This window comes from Equus caballus, chromosome 1 (genome assembly GCF_041296265.1).
Source record: "Equus caballus isolate H_3958 breed thoroughbred chromosome 1, TB-T2T, whole genome shotgun sequence".
NCBI lineage: Eukaryota > Metazoa > Chordata > Mammalia > Perissodactyla > Equidae > Equus > Equus caballus.
This window is the reverse complement of record NC_091684.1, coordinates 123,164,059-123,186,991: the sequence shown is the minus strand read 5'-3', so window position 1 is coordinate 123,186,991 and position 22,933 is coordinate 123,164,059. Positions and strand designations below refer to the sequence as shown.

The 22,933-nt window shown below is 40.0% G+C and overlaps 1 non-coding gene across 1 annotated transcript; it reads left to right on the top strand.

The window, feature by feature from the left end:
- The first annotated feature begins 8,534 nt into the window (after positions 1-8,534).
- On the top strand, positions 8,535-8,606 carry TRNAE-UUC (transfer RNA glutamic acid (anticodon UUC)). The gene has a single exon. It is a non-coding gene; the product is annotated as a tRNA-Glu (tRNA).
- The last annotated feature ends 14,327 nt before the right edge of the window (positions 8,607-22,933 follow it).

The window sequence follows — 22,933 nt, the reverse complement described above, 5'->3', positions numbered from 1 at the left end:
AGGCATTTGGTGCTAGAAAATAATTTTGCCGAAGAACAATACAAATCCGGTCTAATAACTAAAAATCCCAAGGGCCTAATTCCTAAGAAAACAAAATAAACCCAATGCTGAAAGGCTTTAACTGAATAGTGTAGCCGCCCCTGACACAGGAAGGGTTAATAATCACTGGAAAAAGCTTGCCAACAAACTGTGACCCGGAGGTGAGAAGGCCGGGTTAGCCAATGACGGGTAAGACCCCCTGGGGGGGCAACCTAAGCCAGGCGGCGGCCGCCCGGGGGCACAGATGGAGAAACGATATCGATATTGGGAGCAAGAGGGACCGTTGCCTAAGAGACCTTGCCTGCTCTGAGATAAAAATATAGGACCACAGCAACAACATGATAATATCAAAACAGAGGCCAAGGGAGGGCTCCTTGAGAAATCACTAAGAATTCTTGGCATTCGCTAATTACTTCATCCAGAACACCTGTGTATGTTTAACAGATGTAAGCTATGTATATATTGAAACACTGGTTATAATAAACTCAGAGTGGCCATCAGCCCTCTCCGCATCTATCCTGATGTGTACATTGGATTGCGACACCGACAAATAGCAGAGTTTAATTCAGCATGAACTTACCTTCCCACTAGGGCAGGTGGCACCTGGTGCAGGTAGAGGCACAGGGTCTCAGATGTACGCACCGTCACTGAGTCAAGTGTGCCAGGCCAAAGCAGGAAGCTCCAAGTTCAACTGAGTGGAGCCTCTGTTTCTTTCACTGCCCTTCAGCCAAAGACCACCAGAGGCACACCTGTAGTTAAACAAGTTGGTTTTATTACTCTTTGAAGCGAGAGACAACATGCACCATAGGGAACCACAGCATCTCCACAAGAGACCATTAGAAAGAATCTGCCATATGATTTGGATTCTGGTTGGGTGAGTTGAGAGAGGGTCAGAGGAAGTGGGAGTTTGCTCTATTTGGGATGCTGATAGAAAGTGGAGGCAATTCTATAATTGGGTATCCCAATTCATCTTCTCTAGGGGGAGGGCAGCTCAGACTAGAGGATAAAGGTTGTAATTGATCGGGAAGTGCAGTCACTCATTTTAGCCAAGAGAGGGGGTTTTTTGGTATCTTGTGGGTGGCACAGGGATCTTTTTTGGTCTGTGCTTAGAGACAATGATGAAGAAGGCTTGCTTTGTTTCACTTTACTGTGGCCTCAGAGGGATCTCGTGTTCTGTGAGATTGCTTCTGTCCAAAAGGAGAACAACACGGCCTAGCTATGAGTGCTAGGCCAGCTCCCTGATATCTGGGGCTGTTTTATTTTGCTTTGTCAGAACTAAAGTTTTGGGAGAGGGGAGGAAATAGACACAAGCACACAATTAGAATTAATCATAATATAGAGTGAGAAATGAGTTACAAAGATGTGTACAAAGTAGCGTGGTGGCATAATGGAAGGAATCATCCATTTGGCGTGGATGGAGGGCACCATGGGGACAGAGCTTGGTTCCAGGAAAACGTCCATAATGAGGTGATATTCAAGGAGGCTGTATGAGTGCATGAGTCAGATGCTAATGACCTCTCTGTATTGCTAAGGGATTTGATCTTATATAATTAATAAACATTGAAAGGTTTTGGGTAGTGTACTAATGTAATTATATTAGATAGGAGACAACCCCAAAGTATAGAGAAAGAAGATAGGAAACTTTTGCAGTAGTTCAGGAGTGACCAATGAATGCCTGGCCTGGGGTATTGTTGATGGGACAGAGGGAGAAAGATGACAGAGACCTTCAGTTTATTCCTTATAGCCAGGAGTGAATTTTCCCTGAAGTGAACGGGAAAGCTGAAGCTTCAGGGAGCCTCACTTTGCACTGGCCCTTTCAAGTCCCTGGGAGTAGCCCCTGATGTGTCATCTTATAGTCGTGTTTTTGTAAAGTGTTCAAAATAAGGTATTTTAACCCCAATCAGTTAGATGCTTCTTTCTCCCCAGAATTCTACTCCTTCACAGCTCCCCTCACTTTGGGTGGAACTGGGTGGCTGTGAGAATTCCGGGTCTGGTTAAGGGAAGGCTCAGTCAGGGATACGTTGAATTTGACTTTAAGAGACAAAATCTAGGGGTTCACAGTCACTTTCATGTCAGGTGTTACCAGCCATCCCACGTAAAAACCACTTTCAGGAATACCTCCACTGCTCACCATGCTAATCACCCAACATTGTGACACAAACTGCTAGAGGTGTTATCTTGGTAAGAATATTCCCTATGGCTCTAGCATTGGAAGATGTCTGCAATGGAAGGAAAACAGCATGGACATGTACAGAGCCAGAAGCTAGCCTGTGGAAAATTCTTCCAATCACCAGACATGTAAAATTTTAAGTACAGGATGTCATTATCACAGGTCTCCTCTTAGGAATATATTTGACAACACAACATTCAAACACCCCAAATAGTTTTCTGGATAGAAATCACATGGAATATAATTTAAAAGAATTCCTGTGATTGTTAAGTTGTAAACTCACAACCATCCTACAGGCTGTGAATGTCCATCTGCGTGCTAAGTTGCATCTTTTATGCATTCCAACCCAATGGATCACATCATGAGGTATGTGACAAATCTTGGACACATGGTATGAAATGGCACATAAATCATACCAAAGCCATATCTCATTAAGAGGAAGATATAAATTTCAAAAGTATTTGTGTTTCCCTGATAGCTAATGATGTTGAGCATCTTTTCATATGCCTGTTGGCCATCCATATACCTTCTTTGGAGAAATCTCTGTTCATATCTTTTGCCCATTTTTTAATTGGGTTGTTGGCTTTTTTGTTGTTGAGCTATATGAGTTCTTTATATATTTTGGATATTAACCCCTTACCTGATATATGGTTTGCAAATATCTTCTCCCAATTGTTAGGTTGTCTTTTCATTTTATTGATGGTTTCCTTTGCTGTGCAGAAGCTTTTTAGTTTGATGTAGTCCCATTTGTTCATTTTTTTCTTTTGGTTCCCTTGCCTGATCAGACATGGGACTTGAAAATATGCTGCTAAGACCAACGTCAAAAAGCGTACTGCCTATGGTGTCACCTTACTCTGGTAAGAATGGCTATACTTAACAAGACAGGAAACAACAAATGCTGGAGAGGATGCGGAGAGAAGGGAACCCTTGTACACTGCTGGTGGGAGTGAAAACTGGTGCCACCACTATGGAAAGCAGTATGGAGTATCCTCAGAAAATTAAGAATAGATCTATCATATGATCCAGCTATCCCACTGCTGGGTATTTATCTGAAGAACTTGAAAACACAAAGGCATAAAGATACATGCACCCCTATGTTCATTGCAGCATTATACACAATAGTCAAGACTTGGAAGCAACCTAGGTGCCCATCAGGTGACAAATGGATAAAGAAGGTTTGGTATATATACATAACGGAATACTACTCAGCCATAAGAAATGATGAAATCTGGCCATTTGTGACAACATGGATAGACCCTGAGGGTATTACGCTAAGTGGAATAAGTCAGAGGGAGAAAGTCAAATACCATATGATCTCACTCATAAGCAGAAGATAAGAACAGCAACAAACAAACACACAGCAATGGAGATTGGATTGGGGGTTACCATGGGGAAGCGGGGGAGGGCAAAATGGGTGATTAGGCTCACATGTGAGGGGATGGACTATAATTAGTTTTTGGGTGGTGAACATGATGTAATCTACACAGAATTCGAAATATAGTATGATGTACATCCGAAAGCTATATAATGTTATAATCCAATGTTACTGCAATTAAAAAAAAAAAAGATCATGTAGTACAATGATTAGCACAAGGATTTAAGACCACAAGTTGAAAATCAAGAAGTATTGTTTGGTTTTTCATCAGTATTTTTAAAATAAATTTTGATGAGACAAAAAAAATTTTCAGAAGGAAGTGATAAATAGGCTCTCGGATTATTTGATAATCCAGTTAATGAAAAGAAGCAAATCACACAAATTCATTGGAAAACTACTTAAATTTCCCACTGATTTGACACAAAATACTGATATCAACAGAGACTGAAACAACAATGAAACCTCCTAAGATGCCACTGCAATCAGACAGCAACAAAAACTGGTGAATAGTGTCATCAACCTAGAGAACATTTGAAATACCGAGAAATTTTATGGTTCATACATGAAAGAATCTTGAGAGAGGTTTCCTTAATTTGACAGCAATGCTAAAAATTTAAATTACATTGCCAATAATGAGTTATGAAACTGAAGGTAACTTTCCTAAACTATCAATAACAAAAGGACAAATTTCAAAAACCATGTTAAAATAAAGCCTGCATTATTTTTTTATTCTCTCCATAGGAAATATTACAATCTCTGTCATGTGACGATCCCTTCATCCCTTGATCAAACAGTGTGCAGCCAAAAAGAGGCAGGGGAAAAAAAGTCATGCAGGAGGCCTTAGATAGGTAATATGTAAAAACACTCTTTTCTAGATTTTTTTATATGTGTAATTTTTTATTTTTAAATATTTAATTTGTTGTGATTTCTTCTTCTAAATAAATATCCACTTTCACACACTATTTTGTATTCGTGATTTTATATTGCTTTCCTTTAAATGGATCCCAACATTTGTATAAACTCTAAGTCCCACAGACTCAAATAGGCTCCCATTGAACCAGGGCAAACTCTGAACCTGGACTTTCTTCCTGCTGACTTCACTCTTAGAATCAAGCGCAGCTTCACTATTCCGTCATAACTTTTTTAACGGTTCTGCAATCTCTTTAGCGACTTGCTAATTTTCCTAAATGATTACTGTTTTTTTTAATGTGCTTTGAAATGTAATTTATTTTAAAAGTCTCCATTTTAAAGATGAATCCATAAATACTTTTTATATACGGAAAGGAATATTTTCTGCCCCTAATAACATGGGAATTCTGATCAACTTAAATAAAGCTGAAGTTGTGAATCACATTTTAGCTCTGCTCTTACAAATCCAGAACAGATTTGTTAAACAATTACTCTGTGACTGCTCTTTTCCCCAAGGCCACAGCCCTTCTAGAATAATTATTACCCACTACACTTTCATCTTTGCACTATTATTTTAAAAGCAAAGCATCTATATTCTGGAAGCAAGTGTAGTTTTTCTTGCTGTTGATGTTGGAAAAACTCAGATTTTAATTAAATAGCATGCTTTCTATTAATAGTTTCTCTTATGAATGTAATAGGTGAATCCGGATGCTCAGAGTTAGGGAAAGAATCGTGTTAAAACACCAAATTTCCATTGTAGTAATCAAAACCAGTGGGTCACCGGCAATTTCATGTGGTTAACCCAATATAACGAACAATTACTTTTTAAATAGAAGTTTGGTTTGGCTTAGAGAATAACCAAACATGTTGTCTGGAAGCAAGGCCAATTTTTTTGTTTTGTTTTATGTGTTCATTAGAGCAAGATTAAGGGTCGTCATAATCTCCCTTCCCAAATGGACACATTTTTTTGAAACATGACTTAAGAAACTTTGACTTGCCAAAAAATTATTTCCATAATCTTACTATCATTGAAAAGGAAAAAAAGAAAATCAATTAAAAACTTGCACATCTAGCCCATAATTGGCACCGATAGGGCAGAAAAACAGTTCAGACATGGTCTTACCCCAGGGTGCTTGCATTCTACTTAAGATTTTTTCATATATACATATCAAAAGATGATTAAAACTTCAAGGCCTTAAACAATTGCCAAATAAATAATAAAGAGAAGAAGCATTGTCAGATTCTAGCAAAAAATAAAAAACAAAAACAAAAAAACAGAGAAGACAAAGAGCATGCTTCCAAATGGAGAGAGAACACGAGAAATCTTCCCTCTAGTGCGGCCAAATATTGGCTGTGTGCACTCACGCAAGTCACCACAGCTTTCTTCACAGAGGCGCGGGCAGCCTGTGTAATGGTGAAATGCGGGCAACTTCCTCAATCAGACCCAAAATCAAGCTGGAGAAGCCATCATCTACAAAATCTATCAGTGGAGGAAGTGTGGGTCCATTCCATCCATTGTTGGGTAGCTGAGTGAAGGTGGCCAGGTCAAAGCCTTCTGCTAGAGCCTCTGGGGGTGACAGCGACCACTGACAACGCACAAAAGCAGCACCTTCAATTCAGGCAGGATGCTAAGAACTTGCCCTCACAATGACTCACTGAGCTATATATTACTATGGGGAAACTCATATTAAGAGATTCAATAGTATTTCCAGAAATTAACAGCTAGTCAGCTTTTAAATTTAGGATTCATGCCAGGAATATCTGCCTTCAAAAGACAGGAGACATTTATGTGCACGAATACATACACTCGCTATCTGTAGTGTTCTATTTTAACCATCAAGTTACCTGAGTTAATAAACAATTTATTACCAGTAGATTATGCCACCCAAATTACAACTCATAGAAAGACATTGGAATTTAATAACTTTTTATTTAGCATGTATGTTGTCATTGGAATTTTCTATTCCTTTCTGGAGAAACTGCTTTCGAGTTTCTTATTCATTTCAGCATATTCCAATCTTATCCTCATCATGGGATCAATACAAGAAGATCTCCTAGAAAGATTTCACTAAGTGTATTAGTTGGGTGAGTTTGGGCAAATCATTTTAATCTCCTGGATATTTTTGAGATTCTGGCAGTGAAAATCCCCAAGGCTATCTTTCAGATCTAAAAGTTTCAACTCTAAATTCTAATTTATTAAAATACATCAAATACACAATAAAAGACATGTGAGACATTAATTCCTAATTTTTTTTTAATTGCTTCAGTTAATACTACCAAACAGAAGATAAGGATCCTGGTGCACTGCTCCGTAAAGCAAAGCAAAATATTCAAGCTTGCCTATTGGACTTCACTTTTTACCAAAAAACAAAAACAATAAAACAACCAGTGTCTGAGGCACTTAATCATCCACTAGAAAATTCTTTTCCATAGCGCTTGCTCTTATAATTTCAAGAACCTAATGCATTACTCAGGGTAGTACTAACAAGCCCTAAAAGGCTGTGTCCATTTCTGTTGTCTGAGTTTGTGTCCTCACTTCCTCCCCTGGATATTTTAGCATTGTTTTAAACTGTGTCACTATGGTTACAAGTGAGGCTGAGCTCCCCTACCCCTTGAATTTATTGACTTATCAGAACTCCTCACCTCTAGATCCCCTAGTCATATCTTTGGCCCCTTTCCCTGTGAGATTTTTCGAGGTGCTTAGGTTCAGCTATATGGTAAGGACAGTCACTTTTTCCTACCAAACGTATTTCAAATATTTTCTTCCAGTCTGTGGCTTGCCTGTTGACATTATTTATGGCGCCTTTCACCCCACAAATGTTTCAAATTCTTGAGTTTTTATTTTTTTATAGTACAGACATTAGAAATTCTTAGAGATTAAGAATCTCTTAATCCCTCCACTCTTTGATTTTTGCCTAGGGTGATCCTGGCCCTCAGTCGCGGTAATGTTAGCCTGCCTCATGGTGTGTCTGTTACTTTCAGATCAGCATTTCTTCGCATCCAGTGCGTGAGAGGCAATTCTAGAACCATACCGGTTTTACGAACATTAAAAAAAAAAACAATTGCTTGCTCATAGGCACCTTTAGGAGATCCTGACAACCTGCCTCCCCGATCAAGGTTTAGGAGTTTCTAAGTTTCCTTTTTCCCACACACTTGCTAACACTTGACATTTTCACACTTCGGCTTTTTAGCCAAAAAATTCTCACTTTTGCTTTTTAGCCAACTGGGAGTCACTGAGGTTGATATTTTTTTCAAATGCTTTTTAGCCACTGAGCTCCTCTCTAATGGCCTGTTCACAACAAGGTCTCTCTTTTATAGTGAAGTGTTCGTTTCATTATAATTAGATACCAATCTTTTACACAGGTTGTGCAGGTTTACCTCTCAGTCTGTGGCTTGTTTTTTACTTTTTCTTTTCCAAAATATGAACTGTTAACCTACTGCAAGGTGTGGACTTTTCCTTTACTATTTTTGGTGTTTCGCTTTTGTTTTAATAACGTAAGGTCATCCCTAAACAAGTTCTTGATGACAGTCGTCTATGAAGGCCCTTTGCCCCAAAATATTCTCTATGGGCTACTCAGGGGTTCATTCAGCCTTCTAAATGCAAAAACTCAAAGTGTCCTATGACCTAAAACATGACGATTGGAAAATCTAGTCTAATAAAGGTTACCCTCAGCGTCAGACCGGTGCACAGGGACCTGGGGAGCCCAGCTCATAACTTGCTCTGAGCCGTCAAACCATTCTTCTCTCAGATCTCACCACGGAATCTTTTAACAGAGATTTTTGGACACGTAGGCCCAGAAGCGGCCTCCGAGACCGGCCGTGTGGCTCCCGGGAGAGGCTGCGGGTCGCGTGGTCCAACGTTGACCCGGGAACGCGCCGCAGCCCGCAGCTGGAGGAGCACAGCGCTGACTGCAATGCTGGGTGCCGAAAAGCCGCGCAGCCGCAAAAAGCTGGCCGGGTCGGGAGGCGGGGCTGAGCATGAAAAGCGGAAGTAGACCCGAAGGATTCAAATAACTTACATTTCAAGACGCTTTTGTCGTCTCCCACATGGTCTAGCGGTTAGGATTCCTGGTTTTCACCCAGGCGGCCCGGGTTCGACTCCCGGTGTGGGAAGACATTAGATGTTTTTGGAAAATCTAAGCGAAGAAATTCATCAGATAAATTTAGATTCTTCTTAGCAATAGTAAGAAAATTAGATTTAATTGGTGAAAGCTGTAATTCCCTAGGGCGAATGCTGAGGCCTGAAGACCCACCCTGTGACTCGCAATGTGGAAAAGTCCTGCTTGTGTAATAAGTATTGTTCTTTTGCCCATCATACAGATTATTTAAAATGTCACAATAAATTATCTTAATTTATATTTAGTGGTCAAACTCTATTAGACAAAGAAATTCTCTTTTTTTCACAGCTTTATTGAGATATAATTGACATACAACCTCCTGTAAGTTTAAGGTGTATAACGTGATGATTTGATACAAGTATGTTGTGAAATGATTACCACAGTAGTGTTCGCTAATGCTTCCATCACCTCATATAATTACCATTTCTTTTAGACAAATGCATTCTTATGTTCTGCCCAGTTCACTGGTTTCTGCCCCCACTAAGTGTTTCTGGCCCTAGAATAGAGAGATAGCACTTAATGACTGCTCTGTGTTCTGAGAAATGAGTCATTAGGTGATTTCGTTGTTGTGGAAACATCACAGAATGTACTACACAAACCTAAATGGTATAGCCTACTACACACCTAGGCTCTATGGCAATAATCTTATGGCACCACCATATATATGTGGTCTGTCACTGACAGAAAAACATTGTTATGTGGAGTGTGACTATACTGTGTTTCTGATCAAGGGGAGCCTTTACAGGGACTCAAAGGTTATCTAAGTTTCCGTTTGTTGATGCAGCACCCCAGGCACGGAAGGCTCCATCTTGGGCCCAGAAATTTATTTCAACAACTTCTACATAGAAAACATATAGTATCCAATGCTTCAGTCTGGTTTTGGTTGAGAAAACAGAGCCACTACAAAAAATTAAGGGAATAACAAGTTGTAATATAGGAATTTGGGCTTGCTTAAATGTTGAAGAGTTGAAGGTCTGAGGAACTGCCACCAGAAAATGGGCACAACAGTCACTAACAACTTTGGTGTCAGGCCTGGAGAAGCTGAGAAGCTGGACTTCACAGGGAAGTTGCCCCACAGAGCTAGCTGTCATGACCAGCCAAGGATAATATTCACTCTTCCTCCACCATCCATACCTCACCACTTCTCATGCTAGGAAACTCTAACCCAGAACCACTCAGCAAAAGGGAAGCTGCAAGTGTCAAATGACAAAAATAATACAATTCAGTAAAGAGTTTGATGTCCCTTATTCAAGGGAAAACAGTCTATGGACTGGGGGAGTGCAGTGCCTCACAAGCAGTGGAGTGCTCTTCCCGAGGGATTCTGGGGCGAGAGCGAGTTTTACAGAACCTTAGAAGAGGCAATGTGTAAACAGGGCAGGATTGGCCAGGAGATCAGGATTTCCTTACAAGGCCAGCGGGTCCTGTTTTCTAGGGAAAGGTGAGCTAGCTAGAACTGAGTTGGAGGATTGTGACGGGTGTTTGCCAGGTTTCGTTGACAGTGAGGCATTTCACGTAAGTGCAGGGTGACTTAGGTTTAGATTTGTGACTGGGCCAGGCCACTGGGGTGCCTCCATTTTGTGGGTCCTGGTGTACAAATTACCTTTATCACTGGCTTCTCTCTCACAATCCCTTTCTCTAGGCCCAATACAGAGGAGACGTTAGAAATGCAAAGTTATCAAAACAAGACAAAACACCCAGTTCACCTAAAAAAATACAACCAAGCAAAATCAGTAAGACCTCTGACTTCTGGGCCATATCAGAAGACAAATAGGAAAGGTTTACAAAGCTGGAGCTTACAAACACCCCACCCACAGGCTACTGTGAAACATTCTCAAACCAAACAAAGGTCAGTCACAATTAAGAACCAAAAATAGTTTGGATCTTAAACTTCAGCAATTAGCTAAATACCTTAGCTGTGGATTCTGCAACTGTGATATTCTGATTTATAATAGGAACCATACATTTGGTTTTCATCCATGGTTCCTGGCATATAGCTCCTAAAACCCTTGCAATTTCCTATATAAGAGTCAAAGGAGCATCTTTTTTCCTAATATTTGATTTTTGTCCTCTGTTCCTAAAATAGTTCCAGAGTGTTACAGGTGAAATGGGTGCCTTTTGTTATTCACAACAAACATCTTTCAACCACACCTGAGTTTATGTTAATGAAGTGATTTTTGGAAACCCCTAGATAACTCTAGGATGGGGGCTGGTTGCCACAGGAGGGGCTGGAGGTTAAATCAATCACCAAAGGCCAGTGATTTAATGAATCAGGCATATGTAATGAAGGCTCCATAAAAATCCAAGATGATGGAGTTTGGAGAGTTTGCAGGTTGGTGGACAAGAATGCATCGACATGCTGGGAGGGTGGTGCGTCCCAGACTTCCCAGGGACAGAAGTTCCTATGCTCAGGACCCTAAGGGACCTCACCCTATGTGTCTCGTCATCTGGTTGTTCATTCACATCCTTTAATATCTTTTGTAACAAACTGGTCATCTAGTGGGTAAACTGGTTTCCTAAGTCCTGTGAGCCACTCTAGCAAATTAATCAAACTCTAGGAGGGGGAACCTCCTATTTACAGCTAGTTGGTCAGAAGCACAGGTGGCAACCTAGACTTGTGGTTGCTGTCTGAAAGTAGGGGCAGTCCTGTGGCACTGAGCCCTTTACCTCTGGGACCTTATGCCATTTCTAGATAGACAGTGTTGAAATTGAGTTAAATTGTAGGATGCCCAACTGGTGTCTCAGAATTGCTCAGTGTGGGGAAAACCTCCACACATTTGGTATCAGAGGGACCAGAAATGAAGCAGAGAACTGAGAGGAAAGGAATGCTTTTCCTTTACAGCAACCTTAAGGTAAATCTTGGCACTGAATTAGTTCTCTCCATTTATTGCTTTCGTATCTTACCCTTATGAAACTGGGGGCCAACTTGCTTTAATTATACTCAGTTGTCTGTTTGCAAAAATAGTTAGATAATGCATCGCTAAAACCCACCCTATAAGATAACATCTCTGGCACCTGGATCACCATGATAACAGGTGCTGAAGTTTTTCAGGAACCGAGATTTGACTCCTTCTCCTGTTCAGGCTGGTTAAGATGACCTGCTCATCAACTGGGCGTGCATGGATGACCAATAGGTAACATTTTCTTTCTTTTCCTTTTCTTTTTAAGATTGGCACTTGAGCTAACATCTGTTGCCAATCTTTTTTTGTTTTTCCCTTCCTTTTTCTCCCCAAAGTCCCCTAGTACATAGCGGTATATTCTAGTTGTAGGTCCTTTTGGTTCTCCTATGTGGGATGCCACCTCAGCATGGCTTGATAAGCAGTGCATAGGTCTATGCCCAGGATCCAAACCCACGAAACCTGGGGCTACCAAAGCAGAGAATGCGAACTTAACCACTTGGCCCGAGGCCACCCCGATAGGTGGCATTTTGACTTCACCTCAGATCATGCTAACACCACCATTTTGTGAACATGCATCCTATGAAGAGCTGTAAAGTTTGACTACGCTTGAGCAGATCATCAATTTCCTCGCTTCTCCTTACATCCAATCATCTATTCCCACTTCAGACTGCCCCTCCCTTTCCCACAAATAGCCCTAATCCCCATTTTTCAGGGAGGCCGATTTGAGATTCGTTGTCCCATCTCCTTGCTTGGTTGTCCTGTGACTAAATCCTTCCTCTTCGAAAACTTGTTATTTTGGTGATTGGCATAATTTTTCAGTGGGCAAAACTAACTTGGTTTGGTACACTTATTCAGTACCAGAAAATATGCTTCTTCCATCTTATCCTTTCTCTACAGTTCAAATGTGATTTCTCACCATGTTTCATAAGGGTTAAAATTATTAGTGGTGTTCTGTTTTAGCATTTGCCCTCATTATATCAACTACTATCTTGAACAAGTTGGAATTTTTCTGTTGGTTTTGTTTTTAAAACTGTACAGATTATGTTATCAACTATTTTTAAATGTTCTTAGGAAAAGGACAAAATGGAAAGCAAAAAATGTTAAAGGAAATCTCTGAACAGTAGAATTGTGGATGATTTTTAATATCTTCTCTATACTTTTCTGTATATTCTAAATGCTCTTCAATGAGCAAGCATTATTTTTCATGACCAGAAAAAGCTATGCTAATAAATCAGTGTAGAGCTCTTCCTCTTCTCTTTCCTTTCCCCATCCCTTCCTATGGGATCTCAGAGCATGAGTGGGATAAGAATGGCATCCACACAGATTGGTGGACCATCACAGTGTATTGGGGTGTAAACATGGTGAGGAGAGCTTCGTTCTGGAAGAGTGGTCCAGCATGGGGTGTCAGAGAGCAAGCAGGGTTAGGAAGACAATCATTGCATGGAAGGGAGAGTTTGGGGGCAGGGATGTGAGATTGATTAATATAGAGGCACTGATGATATAAGTAAATATATAAAGGATAATGGGAGATAGGTTTCTAACTATTGGGGAAGAGAGTCACAAATACAGAAGAGGGCAAAAACTTTAATGAACTCTGGTGTTGGATTAGTATTGGAGGTATTAGTGTGAATTCATGGTTTTCAATATAGATAGATGATAGATTAGATGGATAGGTAGGTAGATAGACATACAGTAGACAGATAGAGAAATTAATTAAGATGTAAGTTTGTGTGTGTGTATACATACATTTGTTCCCTAGCTCTCTCTCCTGAAAGAGCCTGGAAGCATTAGCATCCTAGTACCAATGATCACAACTAGCCCAGATATAATGAAGAATTTGACCTTATCTAAAGAAAATATCTGGCCTTGGCCCTGCAGCTTCAGGGAGGTAATCTCTTGATCCTTGGAATATTATGCCTGATAGGATTGCCTTTGTTTGCCTGGGGGCCTCTGGTCATACTGGATAGTCTAAAATGTGAGTTAGGGTAGTGGCTGGCTAGATCCATGTAATGGGTGGGATGGGGGCTGGCCATGTCAGAAAGATCAACAATGTGAGAGGTTTGGGTCACATGGTATCAGTCTATCTGGAGACTGAGATTAACCACATGGGCAATCAACCAATCGATCATGCCTACCTGATGAAGCCCCAGCAAAACTCTGGACACCAAAGTTCTTATGGGCTTCCTTTGCTGGCAGTACTTATGTGTATCGTCATACCTAGATGCCAGGACAGTAAAAATCCTGATTCCATGGGCAGAGGACAATGGAAACTCTGCATCTGATACTTCTCCTAGACTCTGCTTCTTCCCTAGGCTGATTCTAATCTGTATCCTTTCCCTGTAATCAGCTCTAATCATGAGTATAACAGCTTTTAGTGAGTTCGGTAAGTCCTAGGAAATTATCAAAACTGAGGGTGATTTTGGATACCCCCTGAACTTGTAGTTGATATTAGAAGTGAGGACAGTTTTTCAGGGACTGTGCCCTCTAACTTTGTGGTTGTGTGTGTGATAGCTTCTAAATACCATAGTCCACTAAATGGAACCAGAGCTCCTTAGAGAAAGGGCTGACTCGAGAGTGGGGGCAGGAAAAGTACAAGATGAGCTAAAAGATCTGTTTTCGTGCCAGAAATGAAGTAAGAGCTCAAAGAAGGATGGGAATGTGTCAAAAAGACAGAAATTGACTTGAAGGGGTTCCTATTGGCCAAATCAGGGGATTTGATCTGTACATAAAAGAAAGAACACTATAGAAGTGGATTATAACCTTTTGTAAAAATAAAAAGCCATGTGCCCATACAGATATAAATAAATAAGTAAATGTAAAATTTGGTAAGGATGGGCTGTTTATGTAGTTTCAAAGTTCTCAAGAGCTCTGAGGTTTTACCCTTGCAATCTAACGAGCTAGCTGCTGAGAGTTTCATGGAGGCTTGAAGAAAACCAAGGACTTTATTACTTGCTACACAACAGGCAACGTGAGCTTCATGTTTCTCTTGGTTCTCCTGTCCTCCAAATCCCATAGGTACAACACGAGGTGGCCCAGGTGGATGCTGCACATACAGTGGGTTCACCTCACAGTGGAGAAGCCCTGAGCTTAGAAAACTCCAAACTTTTATAATAGCCTCCAAGCAATTTGCCCAGCATTTGCTCCTGAGTGAAACATTATCTTCATTACTCTAGATAGCAAACAAAGCTGCCCTGTGCTCCAGAGACAGACATTAACTCTAACAAGGTTGCTTGCCATAAAAATATCCTTGAAAATGTTACTGAACCTGAAGTGAGTTCGCCCACCCATTGCGCAGCAAGCCAATCTCTGACACCAGGTGTGGTGGAAGAAAGTAGGAATTTCATTTTTGCACAGTGCTGAGCAAGGAGAGAGGGCAGCTAACACTGAAATCCCAAACTCCCCGAAAAGCTAAAAGGAAGGGTTTTTATTTGGGGTTTTAGGTAGGGGAGGGGGAGCATATGGCCTTGCTGGTCGGAGCTTTCCCACCAGCCTGTCTTTGGCCTTCAGACACTTGCAGAGAGGAGAAAGCCTGTGACCTTGCTGGTCAGCAGCTTTCCCACCAGTCTGTATCTCTTTGTGGGGAGGAGATAATCCAGGTGCTTGTCCTTGAAGGTGTCTGTCTCCATGGAGGATAGTCGATTCTGGAGCCAGGAAACCAGAGAGTAAGCAGGGAATGAGTGTTTTGGTTTTAACCTCATATATGCTGGGTTTAATGTGGGGAAACTGATATCAGGGTCGGTATCAAAAAGACAGGCCAAAACAAAAGCTAGTCAGTGCCTCTGAGTTGCAGAAATGCAAGAGAGTTGTCTTCCAACAAGAGTATTTCCACAGAAAATACTTATCAATTACAAAGGATTAAAGGAGTCACTTTTCAGTGGAGAATCCCAGCCACAACTTAATCAAACGATTCCTATGCACATCATCAGCAATGGTACAAATCAAAATTATGCATCCATCTGATAGGATGGAATGGGAAAAACACACATTCTTTCTGTGTTATCCCTGCCAAACATCATAATCAGATTCTAATCATGAAGAAACCTCAGACAAACCCAGACTGAGGGACATTCTATCGCAGAACTTCCCTGAAATCTTCAGAAGTACCAAAGTCACCAGAGTCCCAGACAACCTGAAGAACTGTTCCAGGCTGAAGGTGACAATAGACATGACAGGGGCCGGCCCTGTGGCAAGTGGTTAAGTTCATGCGCTCCACTTGGGCGGCACAGGGTTTCACCAGTTGGAATCCTGGGCGCGGACATGGCACCACTCATCAGGTCATGCTGAGGCGGCATCCCATGTACCACAACTAGAAGGACCCACAACTAAAATATATATACAACTATGTACTGGGGGGCTTGGGGAGGAAAAAGGGAAAACAAAAAAATCTTTAAGAAAAAAAACGGGGCAGGCCTGGTGGTGCAGTGGTTAAGTGTGCATGTTCTGCTTTGGCGGCCTGGGGTTCACCGGTTCGGATCGTGGGTGCGGACATGGCACCGCATGGCAAAGCCATGCTGTGGCAGGCGTCCCACATATAAAGTAGAGGAAGATGGGCATGGATGTTAGCTCAGGGCCAGTCTTCTTCAGCAAAAAGAGGAGGACTGGCAGCAGTTAGCTCAGGGCTAATCTTCCTCAAAAAAAAAAAAAAAAAGACATGACAGCCAAATGCCACATGTAATTCTGAACCTGATCCTTTTTCTTAAAAGGATATTTGGGGACAATTGGAAAAAAAATTGAAATCTGAGGATTGTACTAACATTAATTTCATGACTTTCTCTCTTGACCTGTTCAGTTGAGATCGAGTAAGGGAACGTTCTCGTTGGTGGGGATTCGGGTGGGAGGTGGGGAGGTGGCTGCATCCAGTGGGTAACTTACCTGCAGTTGGTTCAAGGAAAAGAATTCTTTTTATTGTACTTTCAACTTTTCCTTAAGTTTGTGATGGTTTTAAAATTTTTAAAAAATTCAGTATCATGGTTTATCATTTTTATAAGTATATTTAATACATATTTTATACTTTTTTAGTATACATATGCCTACATGACTGTGAAAATAAAAACATTAAAATGTGTTAACACTGGGTATTTCTCGTGGTAAGATAATTGGTACTTTCCCCTGCCTCTACTAGTCATATTTTCCAAATTTTCACGATGAGCTGGTATTAATTTCATAATATGAAATATACATGTAAAAGGCCAGAGGTTTGCCATTAGCTTTAGAGTCAGGTGCTCCAGTCTCGGCTCGATGAGCAGACCTTCCACAAACTGCATGCTCACGGCCTCTCCAGCCTCCTCGCCCACTCCTCCACACACACCTGCGTTGCAACCACGCTTCATTTCCAGCAGGTTCAACAAATATCCTGTGCTGGTTTGTGCCTCTTTGATCTAGAATAATCTCTCTTTTCTGCCTACCTAACTCTTTCTTCTTAAGCCTCTCTTCAAGTTTTGTTTCCTCACAGAAGATTTTCCAAAAGCCTCCAATTCTGAGAATCCTCTTTCCGGCCGCATTCAACTGTGCATATGCTTCTACTGTAGAGATTACCCTGCTGTTTTAATTATTGCTTTGATTGTTCGTGCTGCCCTCTAGATGCTAAGACAAAAGCAGGCACTCTCTCTCATTGTCTTAACCACACTCGCTCAGTCATTGAAACAAGGTCTGTCCCTAAAAGTGTTTGACTGATGAATGAACTAACATAGTTTTAATTATAAAACTCTGCTGAGGCCACCTAGACATACTAGTTTTGTTTCATTTATTCATTCCTTCACTTAAAAAAAATGTATTGAGCCCCTTTCATGTGCCAAGAAATGAGCTAGGAGGAAAGACATTTCCCTCACCTCAAGGAGCTCACAGTCTGAGAGGTCAGATGAGCTGTTAACAGACAATTAGCAGAGACTGTGGAAAGCGTGTAGAGATGCAGCAACATGGGGCTGTCCTCGTGGTGGGAGAGTGAACAAAACAAAACAAGTGCTAAGGATTTGAAAACACTACCAGCTCAACACACTATAGCTTGAAGTGCATAGAAGAAAAGAGCTACCGCTCGTGCCATTTGGATATTTTTCTGTCTTCCTTTGAGCATATTTTCCTTTGTGTCTATATCCTTATGGAGTTGCTTTGAGGCACTAATAAATTAATAAAAACACCAGGAATGCCCTTGACCCAGGTCAGGGAGCCCAACAGTGGCCAGGCCTGGAGCAGATGGCTGGGATGCAGGATATTAGGAGCGTGAAGACCCGGGTTCATCTCAGCTTCACGTCCTGTGAACACGTTATCTCACCTCTGTTTTCCTCAATTTCCAAAACTATAGGAAGAGTCTGTATATCTCCTCTTCCATGTGTATCATAAAACTGATTGTCCTATTTAGACAATGCCTGTGCATTTTAATATCTATAAATACTTTAGCAGGTGCCTACTCAGCCTCCTATGTGGGGCACACTATTAGCTAAGAATTGACAGTATTAGAGGATCTCCATTCTGCTCAAAGAAATAGGTTACCAAAGGAGAATATATATGTATACTTTTTTTCATTTTACATAGCAGACATTAAAACACTTACCAAAAAGCACCAACAATATAAATGGTGTATTAAAATTTTTTTAAGCTAGTGATTTTTTATGTTACACAGCTGCTCTCCTTTGTGGTGGTCATTGTATTTTTAGCTTCACTTTGATTACTGCTGCTGGAAACAGCTGTTTCCACAATCCACGAGAGCATATGGTGCATACAGTTATCACGTGATGAAGAATAACCACCATCAGGCATCTTCTCTCACACTGGAGTTTCACTCTCCAGTTGTTCTCTGCATTCTCTCATTAGTTATCCCAGTGCTGGAAAAACAAATCTTCAAGCCAGGTTCCTGATTTCTACACTAATCTATTATTCAATAATAACATTCCTTACAGAGCTGGGTTAATTAAAAGCAAGTACCACAAGAAACCTGTCACTTCAAGTGTCATTTGTCAAAGCAACCTGATGTTCTTTTCTGTCATTTTTGGAACTTTGGTTACCATGACAACCCATAGTCCCTTTTATATATAGCATCACTTATATTCAGTTGGTTTATTTATTTATTTTTTACCATCAGGAATACAAACTGTTTTTTCTTCTTTTAATAACGCTCATAATGTGGTGGAATAATCAGGCATAATGATAGGTTAATCCACAAAGGAGTACTACATGTTAAATGAAAAATTATTATCTTACATCTGTATATTAAAATACTCTGTTTAAAAAATAAAATATCTTAGAAAAATGAGTCCAGGTTTTATCTCCCAGGTACCGGCTCATTAGAAGTCGGTAGCCCTAGGATGTAATTAGTATCCCATAAAATAGCAGACAAAACAATGATGTAGTCAAGGAAAATTCAGGTGTGCATAGCAAGCAATATTCAGCTTTAAGCTGGCTCCATCCATTCAGGGCTCATGGAGCTCACTGACCTAGCTCAGGTCTCGTCTGGAGTTCTCTGTGCTTCTCCACACACTTCCCTAGAACTAACACCAGTATGCTCTGAGGACAAAGCCTTCCTAAGACAGACAGGAAAAGTAGCCTTCTGCAGTGTACAGATGACATTCCAGAAGATTCCAAACTACCTGCCAAATAAAGAGAGACTGGGGAGGAAACACCACAGGTGGAGACTATGTCTGGAAACCATGTTGAGCAAGCCAACCTCCACAGCCAGCCCACCCTACATCCACAAGGCAGTTCTCAATTCTCCCCAAGTCTTTCACCTTCCAATCCATCCAGTCTCGTTATTTTCAAGATAATATATGTCTCTTCTCATTTTGCTTCACTTTCTAATTGTGAGCCCCTGGCCTGAACTGATCTTGTCTTCTTTCTCCCATCCAAGTCCTACTTGCCTGAAACAATCCATGTCCTGTTTCCTTGGTGACTCCTCCTAACACTTCAGCTCTTGGCAAGCTCTTAACTTCTTCTTTAATCTGTTACTCTTAATGCCTCCATACTACTTAGCAACTAAAGCTATGGCTTCCTTTCATTCAGTTCAATAAGTCCTTATTGGGTATCTACTATGTGCCAAGTCTTTTTAAGAGGCACTGTGGTGAAAAACATGAACAAATTCAGGTTTCAGACTTAAGAACTTTCAGCCTAGTGGGGGAAAACTAGTACAAAAACAGTTGATTTCAGTATAATTCAATAAAAAAGAGACATTCACAGCTCAGGCAGAAGTACAAACTATACATAAGAATATCTGGAGTTTCCTGAAAAAAATAATGCCTGAAATGAAACATTAAAGGTGAGGAATATTTTACCAAGCAAAGAAAGAGGACGAACACTCCAAGCAGGGGAACAGCATGGACAAAAGTCCAGAGGCATGGGATATTGGAGGCTGTGCAGGACCACACAACAGGTATGGCTAGACAATAGAAAGAGGGCAGGCAAGTTGGAGACATGAGGAGGAATCATGTGCTAAAGATCCTTGCTTGTCTTGAATAAGAACTTGGGCCTTATTTGGAAAAGAGGAAGGAGCCTTTAAGGGGTTTGGGCCTCGGGAATGACATGTTTCAATTTGTTTTTAGATTAGAATGTTTTATATTCCTGAGTCCTTCAGTGTTTCTTAGTATGTTGATATATTAAGTATATTTCTTTTATTTTATAGTATTTGAAAACAGAATTTGCTTTTTAATTTCTTTTATATATATCACACTTTAGAATATATAAAGATAAGAACTCTAGAAATACGAACCTTCTAAAAACCACTCTTTCTGATTTTCTAGGACTTATTGAGATAGCCACAAAAGTAGTGTGCACAAAAGTCATAGATACTAAGGCAGGATGAACTAAAACAGCCTGTCATCAAAAACATCTAATATGGATTAGCCAATACTTTGGTGATTTAGTAAAAGCAGTGCTAATAGGGAAATTTATAGTTGTAAATGCCTACATTAAAAAAGAAGAAAGATCTCAAATCAATGGCTTAAATTTACATCTTAAGGAAATTGAAAAAGAGGAACAAACTAAACCCAAAGCCAACAGAAAGAAGGAAATAATGAGGATTATAGCAGATAAAATTGAAATAGAAAATAGATAAAATCAATAAAACCTAAAGTTGGTTCTTTGAAAACAATCAACAAAATTGGCAAAACGCCATGATCATCTCAATAGACACAGAGAAAGCATTTGACAAGAACCAACATCCATTTATGATAAAAACTCTCAAGAAAATGGGTATAGAAAGGAAGTTCTTCAACATAATAAAGGCCATATATGACAAACTCAAGGAAACATCATATTCAATGGGGAAAAACTGAAAGTTATCCCTCTAAGAACAGGAACAGGACAAGGGTGCCCACTCTTGCCACTCTTATTCAACATAGTACTGGGGGTTTTGACCAGAGCAATTAGGCAAGAAAAAGAAATAAAAACTATCCAAATTGCAATGAAGAAGTGAACATCTTGCTGTTTGCAGATGACATGATTTTATATAAAGAAAACCCTAAAGAATCCATCAGAAAACTGTTAGACATAATCAACAACTATAGCAAAGTTGCAGGGTACAAAATCAACTTACAAAAATCAGCTGCATTTCTATACTGTAATAACAAACTAATGGAAAGAGAACTCAAGAATACAATCCCATTTACAATCACAACAAAAAGAATAAAATATCTAGGAATAAATTTAACAAAGGAGATGAAAGATCTATACAATGAAAGCTGTAAGACACTCTTGAAAGAAATTGATGATGATATAAAGAAATGGAAAGATATTCTATGCACATGGATTGGAAGAATAAACTTAGCTAAAATGTCCATATTACCTAAAGCAATCTACAGATTCAATGCAATCCCAATCCCAATCCCAATGACATCCTTAACAGAAATAGAACGAAGAATCCTAAAATTCATATGGGGCAACAAAAGACCCTGAATAGCTAAATCTTATGAAAAAAAGAACACAGCTGGAGGCATCATAATCCCTGACTTCAAAATATGCTACAAAGCTATCATAATCAAAACAACATGGTACTGGCACAAAAACAGACAAACAGATCAAAGGACAGAATTGACAGCCCAGACATAAAACCACACATCTATGGACAGCTAATCTTCAACAAAGGAGCTAAGAACATACAACAGAGAAAGGAAAGTCTCTTCAATAAATGGTGTTAAGAAAACTGGACAGGCACATGCAAAAGAATGAAAGTAGACTATTATCTTACACCATATACAAAATTAACTCAAAATGGATTAAAGACCTGATAATACATGAAACCACAAAAATCCTAGAAGAAAATATAGGCAGTATGCTCTTTGACATTGGTCTTAGAAGGATCTTTTCAAATACCATGTCTACTTGGGAAAGGGAGACAAAAGAAAATAAACAAATGGGACTTCATCAGACTGAAGAGCTTCTGCAAGGCAAAGGAAACCAGGAACAAAATGAAACAACAGCCCACCAACATGGAGAAAATATTTGCAAATCATATATCTGACAAGTGGTTAATCTCCAATATCTATAAAGAACTCATATAACTCAGCAACAAAACAATGAACAACCTGAGCAAAAGATGGATGGAGGATCTGAACAGACATTTTTCAAAAGAAGATATACAGCTGGCCAAGAGGCACATGAAAAGATGTTCAGCAACACTAATCATTAGGGAAATGCAAATCAAAACTACACCTTACATCTATCAGAATGACTATAATTACCAAGACAAAAACCAGCATAGGTTGGAGAGGCTGTGTAGAAAAGGGAACCCCCCTACACTGCTGTTGGGAATGCAAACTGGTGCAGCCACTGTGGAAAATAGTATGGAGATTTCTCAAAAAATTAAACATAGAAATACCATCCAACCCAGCTATCCCACTACTGAGTGTTTATCCAAACAACATGAAATCAACAATTCAAAGAGACTTATGCACCCCTATGTTCATTGCAGCATTATTCACAATAGCCAAGATGTGGAAGCAACCCAAGTGCCCACCATCTTATGAATGGATAAAGAAGATGTGGTATATCTATACAATGGAATACTACTCAGGCATAAAAGAAAAATCCAGAATCGTCCCATTTGCAACAACACGGATGGAGCTTGAGGGTATTATGTTAAGTGAAATAAGCCAGACAGAGGGACAAACACTGCATAATTTCACTCACGTGGAAGATAAACAAACACAGGGACAAAGATAATAGATTAGTGGTTACCAGAGGGGAAGGGGGTTGGCAGGTGGGCATAAAGGTTAAAGGGGCACATATATATGGTGACTGACAAATAATAATGTACAACTGAAATTTCACAATGTTATAAACTATTATGGCCTCAATAAAAAAAGAAAAAGATGCTTCAAATTAAAAAAAAAATGGGCAAAGGACTTGAATAGACATTTCTCTAAAGAAGATTTACAAATGGCCAATTGACACATGAAAAGATGCTCAAAAATCTTTCGTCATTAGGGAAATACAAATTAAAACC